The 13,919-nt window shown below is 40.3% G+C and overlaps 1 protein-coding gene across 3 annotated transcripts in view; it reads right to left on the bottom strand.

Moving 5' to 3' along the window:
* The window catches only part of LOC114658249 (neurotrimin-like), a 702,230-nt gene that overhangs the window by 430,742 nt on the left and 257,569 nt on the right, over window positions 1-13,919 (bottom strand). The window lies entirely within an intron of this gene.

Genomic DNA, 13,919 nt, shown 5'->3' with positions numbered 1-13,919 from the left:
AAAGAGTATATACAGTTAGGTCCATAAATATTTGGACAGAGACAACTTTTTTTTCTAATTTTGGTTATGTACATTACTACAATAAATTTTAAATGAAACAACTCAGATGCAGTTGAAGTGCAGACTTTCAGCTTTAATTCAGTGGGGGTGAACAAAATGATTGCATAAAAATGTGAGGCAACTAAAGCATTTTTTAACACAATCCCTTCATTTCGGGGTTTGTTATGTCACTTCCATTCCAACAGATGGTGCAATCATAAACATTTGTAGTAATGCTTGTTATTACAATGCATTTTATTACTGCAAATGTTTGTAATGCACCATCAGTTGGAATGGCAGTGACATAACAAACCTGACAAACCCACAGATACACAGACATTGTCCTTTTATTAAGGTGGATGAGACTACTATATAGGTGGTGAAACTGTGGATCCCAATATTCTGTATCAATTACTTAATTGTTAAGCCATTACTATTATTAATAATTCTTTTGTTTTATTTTATTTTATCTTTTGTTTTGATTTAATGTTTTCTATATACTGTTGAGGAGTCATCCTACCTTTGATTTGTGGGTGTGTCCATATTTTGACATTTTAGGTCATTCATAATAACAGGAGTTAGTTTGATATAAAATACATTTGAATGTCCATATTGTATTGTGATTTGGAGTTCTCTCTCCATTAAAGGGGCAGACATCTTCCAAGTCACCTGCCTATTCCACTGAGTACCAGGGTACCATGAATAACACAATGGGGCTGCCATCTATTTTACTGGGTAAAGGTAAGAAAGGACAGAGCCGGTTATACTTCCTTAGAAGACTGGCGTCCTTCAACATCTGCAATAAGATGCTGCAGATGTTCTATCAGACGGTTGTGGTGAGCGCCCTCTTCTACACGGTGGTGTGCTGGGCCTGGACAAACTGGTGAGGAAGGCAGGCTCTATTGTTGGCATGGAGCTGGACAGTTTAACATCTGTGGCAGAGCGATGGGTGCTAAGCAGGCTCCTATTAATTATAGAGAATTCACTGCATCCACTAAACAGTATCATCTCCAGACAGAGGAGCAGCTTCAGCAACAGACTGCTGTCGCTGTCCTGCTCCACTGATAGACCGAGAAGACCGTTCCTCCCCCAAACTATGCGACTCTTCAGTTCCACCCGGGGGGGGGGATGGGGGGGGGGTAAATGTTAACATTATACAAAGTTATTGTCTGTTTTTACCTGCATTATTATCAATCTTTAATTTAATATTGTTTTTTTGTATCAGTATGCTGCTGCTGGAGAATGTGAATTTCCCCTTGGGATTAATAAAGTATCTATCTATCTATCTATCTATCTATCTATCTATCTATCTATCTATCTATCTATCTATCTATCTATCTATCTATCTATCTATCTATCTATCTATCTATCTATCTATCTATCTATCTATCTATCTATAGCTCACCCATTAGAAAAGCACTCCCTTGTGGTAAAGGCTAGATGACATTGATATGGCTGTATGAGTAATTAGATAGATAGATAGATAGATAGATAGATAGATAGATAGATAGATAGATAGATAGATAGATAGATAGATAGATAGATAGATAGATAGATACAGTGGTGTGAAAAACTATTTGCCCCCTTCCTGATTTCTTATTCTTTTGCATGTTTGTCACACAAAATGTTTCTGATCATCAAACACATTTAACCATTAGTCAAATATAACACAAGTAAACACAAAATGCAGTTTTTAAATGATGGTTTTTATTATTTAGGGAGAAAAAAAATCCAAACCTACATGGCCCTGTGTGAAAAAGTAATTGCCCCCCTTGTTAAAAAATAACCTAACTGTGGTGTATCACACCTGAGTTCAATTTCCGTAGCCACCCCCAGGCCTGATTACTGCCACACCTGTTTCAATCAAGAAATCACTTAAATAGGAGCTGCCTGACACAGAGAAGTAGACCAAAAGCACCTCAAAAGCTAGACATTATGCCAAGATCCAAAGAAATTCAGGAACAAATGAGAACAGAAGTAATTGAGATCTATCAGTCTGGTAAAGGTTATGAAGCCATTTCTAAAGCTTTGGGACTCCAGCGAACCACAGTGAGAGCCATTATCCACAAATGGCAAAAACATGGAACAGTGGTGAACCTTCCCAGGAATGGCCGGCCGACCAAAATTACCCCAAGAGCGCAGAGACGACTCATCCGAGAGGTCACAAAAGACCCCAGGACAACGTCTAAAGAACTGCAGGTCTCACTTGCCTCAATTAAGGTCAGTGTTCACGACTCCACCATAAGAAAGAGACTGGGCAAAAACGGCCTGCATGGCAGATTTCCAAGACGCAAACCACTGTTAAGCAAAAAGAACATTAGGGCTCGTCTCAATTTTGCTAAGAAACATCTCAATGATTGCCAAGACTTTTGGGAAAATACCTTGTGGACTGATGAGACAAAAGATGAACTTTTTGGAAGGCAAATGTCCCGTTACATCTGGCGTAAAAGGAACACAGCATTTCAGAAAAAGAACATCATACCAACAGTAAAATATGGTGGTGGTAGTGTGATGGTCTGGGGTTGTTTTGCTGCTTCAGGACCTGGAAGGCTTGCTGTGATAGATGGAACCATGAATTCTACTGTCTACCAAAAAATCCTGAAGGAGAATGTCCGGCCATCTGTTCGTCAACTCAAGCTGAAGCGATCTTGGGTGCTGCAACAGGACAATGACCCAAAACACACCAGCAAATCCACCTCTGAATGGCTGAAGAAAAACAAACTGAAGACTTTGGAGTGGCCTAGTCAAAGTCCTGACCTGAATCCAATTGAGATGCTATGGCATGACCTTAAAAAGGCGGTTCATGCTAGAAAACCCTCAAATAAAGCTGAATTACAACAATTTTGCAAAGATGAGTGGGCCAAAATTCCTCCAGAGCACTGTGAAAGACTCATTGCAAGATATCGCAAACGCTTGATTGCAGTTATTGCTGCTAAGGGTGACCCAACCAGTTATTAGGTTCAGGGGGCAATTACTTTTTCACACAGGGCCATGTAGGTTTGGATTTTTTTTTCTCCCTAAATAATAAAAACCACCATTTACAAACTGCATTTTGTGTTTACTTGTGTTATATTTGACTAATGGTTAAATGTGTTTGATGATCAGAAACATTTTGTGTGACAAACATGCAAAAGAATAAGAAATCAGGAAGGGGGCAAATAGTTTTTCACACCACTGTAGATAGATAGATAGATAGATAGATAGATAGATAGATAGATAGATAGATAGATAGATAGATAGATAGATAGATAGATAGATAGATAGATAGATAGATAGATAGATAGACATCAGTCTGTCGCTGAAGCTGCTCCTCTGTCTGGACATGATACCGTTTAGTGGATGCAGTGGATTCTCCATTAGTGCCAATTCGTGCCAGTGCAGTAGTTAGGTGGAGGCTTCATAGCCAGAATCTTATCCTCAACCCCCAAAAAACACTGACTTGCTCTACACTCAAAATGACTGATTTCTCATAACATTGGATCATGCTGGCTGTGTTATGTTCTGTTCAGATATACTTCAATTAGCTTAACCTAATCCAGATCCATGCAAATGGCATCATAATGGCTCTAACGTAAACTATCCCAGCAATGCAGCTCACCAGCCATGCCACAAAATAAACTCGTCTCTCACAGTTTTTTGAAACAGCCAACCTCTGTCTTATCTTAGATCACCCAACACAAGAGCCGCTTAAAGCGTCACTACAGAATTACTCACCCAGATGAAGTCATTTCTTTCACTGCACAGATTTATAAATCATGACATATATTAAGCCACTGTACACTCACAAGTGGCTCAGTGAAATGAAATAATAGGAAAAGGCTCAGCATTGACATTTTTGGCATCACTACCTGAAAGCAGATCTGAGTGACAGCTGAGAATATCATTTCAGTACATTCCTTTATTGTGTGAAAAACAGCACACTTTACTTTATGTTTCGTGGAGAGAAAACAGGGAATAAATAAATAGACAAATCATAGGTAAGAAAAAAGTTTCAGGTACTGGAAACCTAAAACCTACAGAAATCCATTTATGTATAGAAGTGGCTAAGACTGCTGGCCTTTCTGACAGGCCTGGTCCCTGTCTAGGTGGAGTTTGCATGCTCCCCCCCAACTGGTGCCTCAGTTTTTCCTCCCACATCTGAAACAATCCAATGTGGCCCTGTGATGGTGTGATTGGGTCCAAAGCTGGCCTCCATTCAGCAGTTGGTTTCTGCCTTACATATGAAGCTGCCAGAAAAGCTCTAAGCTGCCAGGACCCTGAGCTAGATTTGGCACGTTTGATAATGGGTGAATGAAGGGTATCTCGGATTGGTCTGCTTCTCATACATTTGACTAATGAATGGGTTTTGTGGGTGGGGCCACAGGAGGCAGGGCCACCCTGATGTCACTGCTGTTGGACCCTCCCTCTGCCTTTATATCCAGGCCAAAGCAGGAGATCTAGCAAATGGTTTATTTAGTTGAAAGTAGCCTTTGTACGTATTTGTAAGGGGTTTTTTTCCTGATGTTATGTATTTTTTTTTGTTTCTGTCATAAGACTTTGATTTTGTATTGCGTATTGGGACTTGTTTGACTTTAGCCATGTCCTTTTTTTGTTGTTTCAGAATTTTCACTGTTTTTCTATTTTTCTAATAAGAACATCCCTCATTTAAAAATAATTTGTGGTGCCCTTCTCTGTAAAAGCCAGGGGTTTGCAGTAATCCACTCTCTTGGATGGCATTTAAATATATTTTGAGACATTTCTTTATCTTTTGAACTACTAAACCAGTTTTCCCCATTTTGACCCTAGTCACGCTAAAGGCTGCAGGTAGTTCTCTGGGATAAGCAGCTCTCTGGTGCTGGTCAGGGAAGGTCTTGGCCTGTTTTGTGGATGCCTCAAACCCTTTTGCCAAGTTTGGAACTCCAGATCACAACAAAACCAAGGTAACCTGATGCTGTCCAAGAAGGTTATGAATTTCAAAGAGGTAGCCAGCTCTTAGTGTCACAACTCCTTTCAGGGGGCATAGCAGCCATATTATCTGAAGAGTCTAGACATGACAGGCTGATGCAAGTACCTTAGAAAGGTTTGGAAAACACCGGTAAACATACTAAATGTTATGCTCATAGGGTTAGCAAGAAAGCTTTTTTGTGTAGCATCTGGTTGGTGAAACATAGTTAGCAGGCAAAGAGAACTGAAACCAAAAAATTGACAGTCAGAATAGAAATGGGAAGCAAAAATCGAAGTCAAAAAATCACAAGCAGAAGATTACACCAAAAAAGACAATTGAGGAATCAGTTTTGAGAACAAAATCTTTCAACTAAAAGAGTCTTGTATCTGCAAATTGGGATGAGGACAGGCTCAAAAGAAAACCATTTATTCTATTGTATCCAAAAAGGAGGTTATGATCTTCAAGAAAACACCCCTAAAATTATGAGTACTGACCAAATGTCAGGGGAAACAAACAACACCATATGCAAACAACCAAAATAGCAAAATATTTCACAACACAAAAAACTAGGTGATGACTGAAGAAACTGACTTCAGAATCAGATTTCTTGCCTTGAAAAAAAAGATTACTGTAAGAATGTACCTCTAAATGCACAAACACCTAGAAAATACTTGAAATAATACTAGGGGGCTTTGCCCCCTGCTTGTTTCACTTGCTATCCCCCCTGTCTGCGCTACGCGCCAGCAGCTTCTACCGCACGCGTATGTGGATTTCACTTTCACCAAATAACAAAACTTTTCATTCACGCGGATATGCTTCTTCATTGGGAAGAAACACTACTTTTCTCTGATGACAACATGAATTAGACGATCTACAAATCTCCGACTTAAAGTTTAAAGCCAAATAATATCTACATACTTCTGTCATATCATCTACAGTGCATCCGGAAATTATTCACAGCGCATCACTTTTTCCACATTTTGTTATGTTACAGCCTTATTTCAAAATGGATTAAATTCATTTTTTTCCTCAGAATTCTACACACAACACTCCATAATGACAATGTGAAAAAAGTTTACTTTAGATTTTTGCAAATTTATTAAAAATAAAAAAACTAAGAAATCCCATGTACATAAGTATTCACAGCCTTTGCTCAATACTTTGTCGATGCACCTTTGGCAGCAATTACAGCCTCAAGTCTTTTTGAATATGATGCCACAAGCTTGGCACACCTATCCTTGGCCAGTTTTGCCCATTCCTCTTTGCAGCACCTCTCAAGCTCCATCAGGTTGGATGGGAAGCGTCAGTGCACAGCCATTTTAAGATCTCTCCAGAGATGTTCAATCGGATTCAAGTCTGGGCTCTGGCTGGGCCACTCAAGGACATTCACAGAGTTGTCCTGAAGCCACTCCTTTGATATCTTGGCTGTGTGCTTAGGGTCGTTATCCTGCTGAAAGATGAACCGTCGCCCCAGTCTGAGGTCAAGAGCACTCTGGAGCAGGTTTTCATCCAGGATGTCTCTGTACATTGCTGTAGTCATCTTTCCCTTTATCCTGACTAGTCTCCCAGTCCCTGCCACTGAAAAACACCCCCACAGCATGATGCTGCCACCACTATACTTCACTGTAGGGATGGTATTGGCCTGGTGATGAGCGGTGCATGGTTTCCTCCAAACGTGGTGCCTTTTGACAAATTCCAGGCGGGCTGCCATGTGCCTTTTACTAAGGAGTGGCTTCCGTCTGGCCACTCTACCATACAGGCCTGATTGGTGGATTGCTGCAGAGATGGTTGTCCTTCTGGAAGGTTCTCTTCTCTCCACAGAGGACCTCTGGAGCTCTGACAGAGTGATCATCGGGTTCTTGGTCACCTCCCTGACTAAGGCCCTTCTCCCCCGATGGCTCAGTTTAGATGGCTAGCCAGCTCTAGGAAGAGTCCTGGTGGTTTCGAACTTCCTCCACTTACAGATGATGGAGGCCATTGTGCTAATTGGGACCTTCAAAGCAGCAGAAATTTTTCTGCAACCTTCCACCGATTTGTGCCTCGAGACAATCCTGTCTCGGAGGTCTACAGACAATTCTACTGACTATGACGGCAACAAGAACTAGATGATCTACAAGTCTCCAACTTAAAGTTTAAATCCGAACAATATATTCGATCTCTTTATCGCTGTTCCATTTCACTGAGTAAACTGCATCAGGAGTGGGCAGGAGGAGGAGTATAGAAACCTCATCAAGGACTTGGTTAAATGGTGCGACTTAAACCACCTACAACTGAACACCAGCAAAACCAAGGAACTGGTGGTGGATTTTAGGAGACCCAGGCCCCTCATGGACCCCGTGATCATCAGAGGTGACTGTGTGCAGAGGGTGCAGACCTATAAATACCTGGGAGTGCAGCTGGACGATAAATTGGACTGGACTGCCAATACTGATTCTCTGTGCAAGAAAGGACAGAGCCGCCTGTACTTCCTTAGAAGACTGGCATCCTTCAACATCTGCAGTAAGATGCTGCAGATGTTCTATCAGATGGTTGTGGCGAGTGCCCTCTTCTACGCGGTGGTGTGCTGGGGAGGCAGCATTAAGAAGAAGGATGCCTCACGCCTGGACAAACTGGTGAGGAAGGCAGGCTCTATTGTTGGCATAGAGCTGGACGGTTTGACATCCGTAGCAGAGCAACGGGCACTCAGCAGGCTCCTATCAATTATGGAGAATCCACTACATCCATTAAATAGTGTCATCTCCAGACAGAGGAGCAGTTTCAGCGACAGACTGCTGTCACTGTCCTGCTCCACTGACAGACTGAGGAGATCATTCCTCCCCCAAACTATGCGACTCTTCAATTCCACCAGAGGGGGTATACGTTGAACATTATTCAAGTTATTGTCTATTTTTTTACCTGCATTTTTTATTACTCTTTAATTTAATATTTTTTGCTGCTGGAGTATGTGAATTTCCCCCTGGGATTAATAAAGTATCTATCTATCTATCTATCTATCTATCTATCTATCTATCTATCTATCTATCTATCTATCTATCTATCTATCTATCTATCTATCTATCTATCTATCTATCTATCTATCTATCTATCTATCTATCTATCTATCTATCTATTTGTTTGTGCTAATGTGATCTTTACTATTATTTTTTTGAAATTTTTGAATTTTTGTACTTCCATTATCTCTAACCTGCTCTGCATGTGTATCGTGCCAACATTTTTGAATTCTTTACAACGTTCTACTTTGTCATCCCCACTTTGTCTTTTATTTCTGGCCCTGGGCGTGGTTAAATCTCTTGGCACAAAGTCTTGTCTCATCGGACTTGAAAGTGTTTCTCTGAGAAAGTCATGTAATTTTTTAATATAATAGAGAGATAATTCATGACACTCAAGAGTTCAGTCTCCTGATCTGCAGTGTGTCCCCTTGTGGTCACAATGGATAATCTGCAGAAGTGTTTTTTTTTTTTATTTTTGATTACCTGTGTCTAATTGGATTAACGTGAAAATGGAAACAAACATGCCATCTGTGCAACAGAAAAAACAAAAAAACAAAATACAATACAATATACTGTAATGCAATACAATTTATTTTTGTATAGCCCAAAATCACACAAGAAGTGCTGCAATGGGCTTTAACGGGCCCTGCCTCTTGATAGCCCCCCAGCCTTGACTCTCTAAGAAGATAAGGAAAAATTCCCAAAAAAATCCCTTGTAGGGAAATAAATGGAAGAAACTTTGGGAAAGGCAGTTCAAAGAGAGACCCCTTTCCAGGTAGGTTGGGTGTACAGTGGGTGTCAAAAAATAGGGGGGTAAATGCAATACGATATACAGAGCAGAACACAAGTAATCCTCAGTACAACAAGTGCAGAGCAGAATTCAACAGTAGATGATATCACATAAATGGTCACGTGAGGAGCTCCATATCGTTATAATAATTAATCCTATTGGAACTGAATGATGTTAGATCATGAAAACAGCAGGAGATGATAGGTGTCATTTGAGATGGCCTGGAAATGTTGTTTGCCTCAGTTGTTTGCCTGCCTATGGAAAAGTCATATCTGATGGAGGAGCAATGGAATCATTGGGTTGAAGGGTCTGTTAATGAGACTGGCTGGCCCAACACTGACTTAGCTAAGGAACAGCCAGTACTGGGGAGGCAGCTTGTTGGCTGAGGTCTCCAGGGCCCTGAACAAGTTGGAATCCTCATTTGTGTTATCTTTTACTACTCTTACATTTTGTTTTATAGCTTGCCCTGTTATTATTGTATTATTGTATCGTGTTCCTGAGGTAGCAAAGATAGATTATCCATCCAGGTCTGTAAAGAGGATTACTTGTGTTCTGTTTGTTGTATTGTATTGTATTTATCCCATTTTTTCACACCCATTGCACACCCAACCTACCTGGGAATGGAGTCTCTCTTTGAAATGCATTTGCCAAGATTTCTTCCATTTTTTGCCTACAAGGGTTGAGTTTTGGAGTTTTTCTTGTTTCCTTAGGGAGTCAGGGCTGGAGGGCTATCAAAAAACAGGACCTGCTAAAGCTCATTGTGGCACTCCTTGTGTGATTTTGGGCTATACAAAAATAAATTGTTGTTGTTATTGTTCCTTAGCATATAGACAAACAGTCAATAAAATACTGTTTTCAGCAATCTGCACTGGCACAAACTGAGAAGTAGGCGCTACATCCCGTGTAGCAGTTCCTATCCCACTTTGACTTATTTGGCTGTCAGCAATAATCCAAATAAGAACACCATGAATTTTTGCTCAGAACTGTTTACTGATAGTAAAACCTTAAGAAAAGTTTAGAAGACAACATACCACTCAGTCCAGCATTGCCTGTCCATTCCAATAAATATACTGTATTCAAACTGAAATTTGTAGGTCCCCAAATAACACTATAATGTGAATTCACAGCCGAAGATTACACCTCTTTGTCAGGGTATGCAGCTCCCTTGTGTTATGAACTCAGCATAAAAATCCCAAATAATTTCCAAAAATGCCCACTGCGGGGGGATTACCATCCGACCCCAGCTAGAAACAAAAAGGGCAATATAGAATCTTATACATAAGTGTTTTATTTTCAGAATTAAAAAACTCCGCTAGTGAGGCTCCAGGGAGCACAAAAAGCACAGTCAGAGATGCCTGCAAAGAAAGGCAATCCAAGACAAACAAGGCCCAATCACAAATCCAGCAAACAAGGTTAAAAATCCAGAGATTCGCAAAATAAGAAATAGAATAGACATGAGAACACACCACCACCACAAGCACATTCATAATGAACCGCAAGGGACTGTGGGTTTCTCATGCCCTTGACTGTGATGTCTCTTGGGTGACCACCCACAAAATACATGGCACATTATTAATGAAGCATAAACATAAAGAAACTAAATAATCAACAATGTTAAAACATAATCAATGAACAAAACAGATATTAAAAATGGCATTTAAACCCTGAAGAAACCCTGGCTGAAATGCAAGTCACTAGAATGCATATCTTATAAACTCGCGGATAAGTTCTCCTGCAGATAAGTCAGGACTTGATTTTATCGTATAATTTCTGGTATTTTATAATGTTGGTCATATAAGTCGAATGTGGAAAACTCACAATATTGGTCCAAGAGATTGATATGCTAATGCCCACCTGAGAGAGTAACCACGGAGCACACTGCCTTTTTTTCTCTATGTATTGTGCATACGTGACCACACAGTAATAGCCAAACTATTCAGCAATGACGTTTGCACTGTTTTGTGTGTTTTTTGTATCTCACACCCTCATACATCTTTATCGTAAGAACATCCCTTATCTACGATGCAGCATTCGATCACAAGAAAATATGAAGTTGGTTTTAAAATAAACGTCGCTGAAGTTGCAAAAGAAATTGGTAACTGCGCTGCTGCAACAAAATTTGATGTGTCTGAGAAACTGGTGTGAGATTGGAGAAGGCAAGAAGATGTAAAAAAAAAAAATAAATAAATGTCGCATTTTTCAACGAGAGTATAAGTCGGGGTCTGATTTTATGATCGATTTTTCGGGTTTCAATGCCCGACTTATACTTGAGTATACACGGTACTTAAAATTTCACTTATCATTTTAAATCTGAATAAAAAAATGATGTTACCTGCCTCAGTCAACTATTCATATATCACTGAAAGAAAATAGTTGATAAGGTAATATCTTTTCTTATACAAACTGCATATATATACTGTACAATACTGTATATATTATATATGCCATTATGAAATCAGTAAATCCCTTTCATTGCAGTTAGCCCAAGTATTTTGTTTGTTGTTCAGATCCCTGCTTCCCTAGTAACTGCCAGCAATATTTAAGATATTTTCATACAGAGAAAGAAGGAATTCTTGAGTTAATGTCATATGAGGAGAGGTTGGGAGGATGCACCGATAAAGCGCATTGCCGCACCCACCACACAACAAACCACCACAGGATTCCAAATTAGGACCCGAGTGCAGCCGTGTAATGGGTGACACCTCAGCACCACACTAGTTCAGATGAAATGGAACAGTGTGAGGTTTTTTATAGTGGCTGGAGTGCCAATCCTGCCACCAACCCTAAAGATCTCCCTACAAGTTGGAGGACCTGCTTGCAGGTTAACATCATACCCAGGATGGAGCAATTGCAGGTTAAGGGCCTTGCTCAAGGGCCCAACAGGGTGGAATCACTTCTGACATTTACAGGATTCAAACCGGCAACTTTCTGATTGCCGCTTCAGAGCCACCACTTCTCCATATGAACAAGAAGAAAACATGCAGACATCACCAAGAAAGCATCCCAACTGCGCCTAAAAGGTGTTGAGCAGCAAGTGACCTTACCCGCTGCAGTAAAAAGCTCAGCAAAATTGAACAGATAAAACAAATGGGATTTTAACTATTCGCAAGCGAAAGAGGGAAAGAGAACGACGGTAAGCTTAATTAAATCATCACTAAGTCTGCCCTCCTAGGCAGCTCATTTTTACAGTCAGTATACATTTGTTAAAAAAAGCAATTAATTGTTAAGATAATACAAAATAAAATGTACTAGCTCCAGGATATGCAGCAGAGCACCATGGGTTAAGATATGGCAAAGGCCTTCAGCCTGCCAGCGCAATGTGTGAATCTCATGTTTTTGAGATGGAACCAAAGGATATATTTTTAGGAAGCTTTCTTCAAAAATCCTGCATAAAGTTTAATCCTTTAAGATGCTGGCTTGGCAAGCGGCATGTTTAAAATGCAACGCAGCTGCTGGGGGGGAAGAAATAAGGCAGATGCTATCTTTCATTTCCGAAACTTGTGAGAAAGCATAGAGATATAATTCGATTTCTGATTGCTCGCCAGATACTTATCTTTCCAGCTCATTAACAGAGGATGTTATAAGGAGATAGTCATTGGTAAGGACCTTATTAGAGAGCCTGACTCCGTTGCCAATAATGCCAAAGGCGGCAGAAGAGAAATCGCTCTCTGGATTTTACTCCCACAAGATATCTGACAATCCTTTGTTATTATGTATACTCATATATATATACATATGTAGTATAAACACATATATGATATAATTTAAATATAAATATATACAGTACATACGTAGTATAAACATACTGTATATACTACTGTATATGCTATAAACATACAGTAATCCCTCCTCCATCGCGGGGGTTGCGTTCCAGAGCCACCCGCGAAATAAGAAAATCCGCGAAGTAGAAACCATATGTTTATATGGTTATTTTTATATTGTCATGCTTGGGTCACAGATTTGCGCAGAAACACAGGAGGTTGTAGAGAGACAGGAACGTTATTCAAACACTGCAAACAAACATTTGTCTCTTTTTCAAAAGTTTAAACTGTGCTCCATGACAAGACAGAGATGACAGTTCCGTCTCACAATTAAAAGAATGCAAACATATCTTCCTCTTCAAAGGAGTGCGCATCAGGAGAGAGAGAGAGAGAGAGAGAGAACAAAGCAAGCAGTCAAAAATCAATAGGGCTGTTTGGCTTTTAAGTATGCGAAGCACCGCCGGTACAAAGCTGTTGAAGGCGGTAGCTCACACCCCCTCCATCAGGAGCAGAGAGAGAGACAGAGAGAGAGAGACAGAGAAAAACAAAGTCAAAAATCAATACGTGCCCTTTGAGCTTTTAAGTATGCGAAGCACCGTGCAGCATGTCGCTTCAGGAAGCAGCTGCACACAGAAGGTAGCAACGTGAAGATAATCTTTCAGCATTTTTAGACGAGCGTCCCTATCGTCTAGGTGTGTGAACAGCCCCCCTGCTCACACCCCCCTACGTCAGCGCAAGAGAGAGAGAGAGAAAGTAAGTTGGGTAGCTTCTCAGCCATCTGCCAATAGCGTCCCTTGTATGAAATCAACTGGGTAAACCAACTGAGGAAGCATGTACAAGAAATTAAAAGACCCATTGTCCTCAGAAATCCGCGAACCAGCAAAAAATCCGCGATATATATTTAAATATGCTTACATATAAAATCTGCGATAGAGTGAAGCCGCGAAAGGCGAAGCGCGATATAGCGAGGGATCACTGTATATATAGACACTCATGCATATATACACAATAGAACATAAATGTATTCTGGCTCACATTTTGCTGTGTTGTATGCAGCATTATGTATAACAAAGAATGACATAACAAAAAAGGACGTTTTTGCAAATTTACCAAAAATAAAAAACTGAAATATTCTATTGACACAAGTACTCAAACCCTTTACTCAGCAGTTTGTTGAAGCCTTATTACAGCCTGGAGTCTTCTTGGGTTTGACAAAACAAGCAAGTTTGTTATCGGACGTAATGCTGGAGGAATATGAAACAGAAGGGAACTGGGCATAGGCATTCTTTATTCCATAACCTAAACTGCCTTTCCTTCCTTGACCGTCCTCCACCACCTCTAGTGCAGCCTTGATCTTCTAAGACTTCATCCATGCAGCACCACATGCCTTTATCTGCCTCTTCTACTTCCCATGC

Source organism: Erpetoichthys calabaricus, chromosome 9 (assembly GCF_900747795.2).
Source record: "Erpetoichthys calabaricus chromosome 9, fErpCal1.3, whole genome shotgun sequence".
Classification (NCBI taxonomy): domain Eukaryota; kingdom Metazoa; phylum Chordata; class Cladistia; order Polypteriformes; family Polypteridae; genus Erpetoichthys; species Erpetoichthys calabaricus.
Note: the sequence above shows the minus strand (reverse complement) of the source record. Positions and strands in the feature narration are given on the sequence as shown.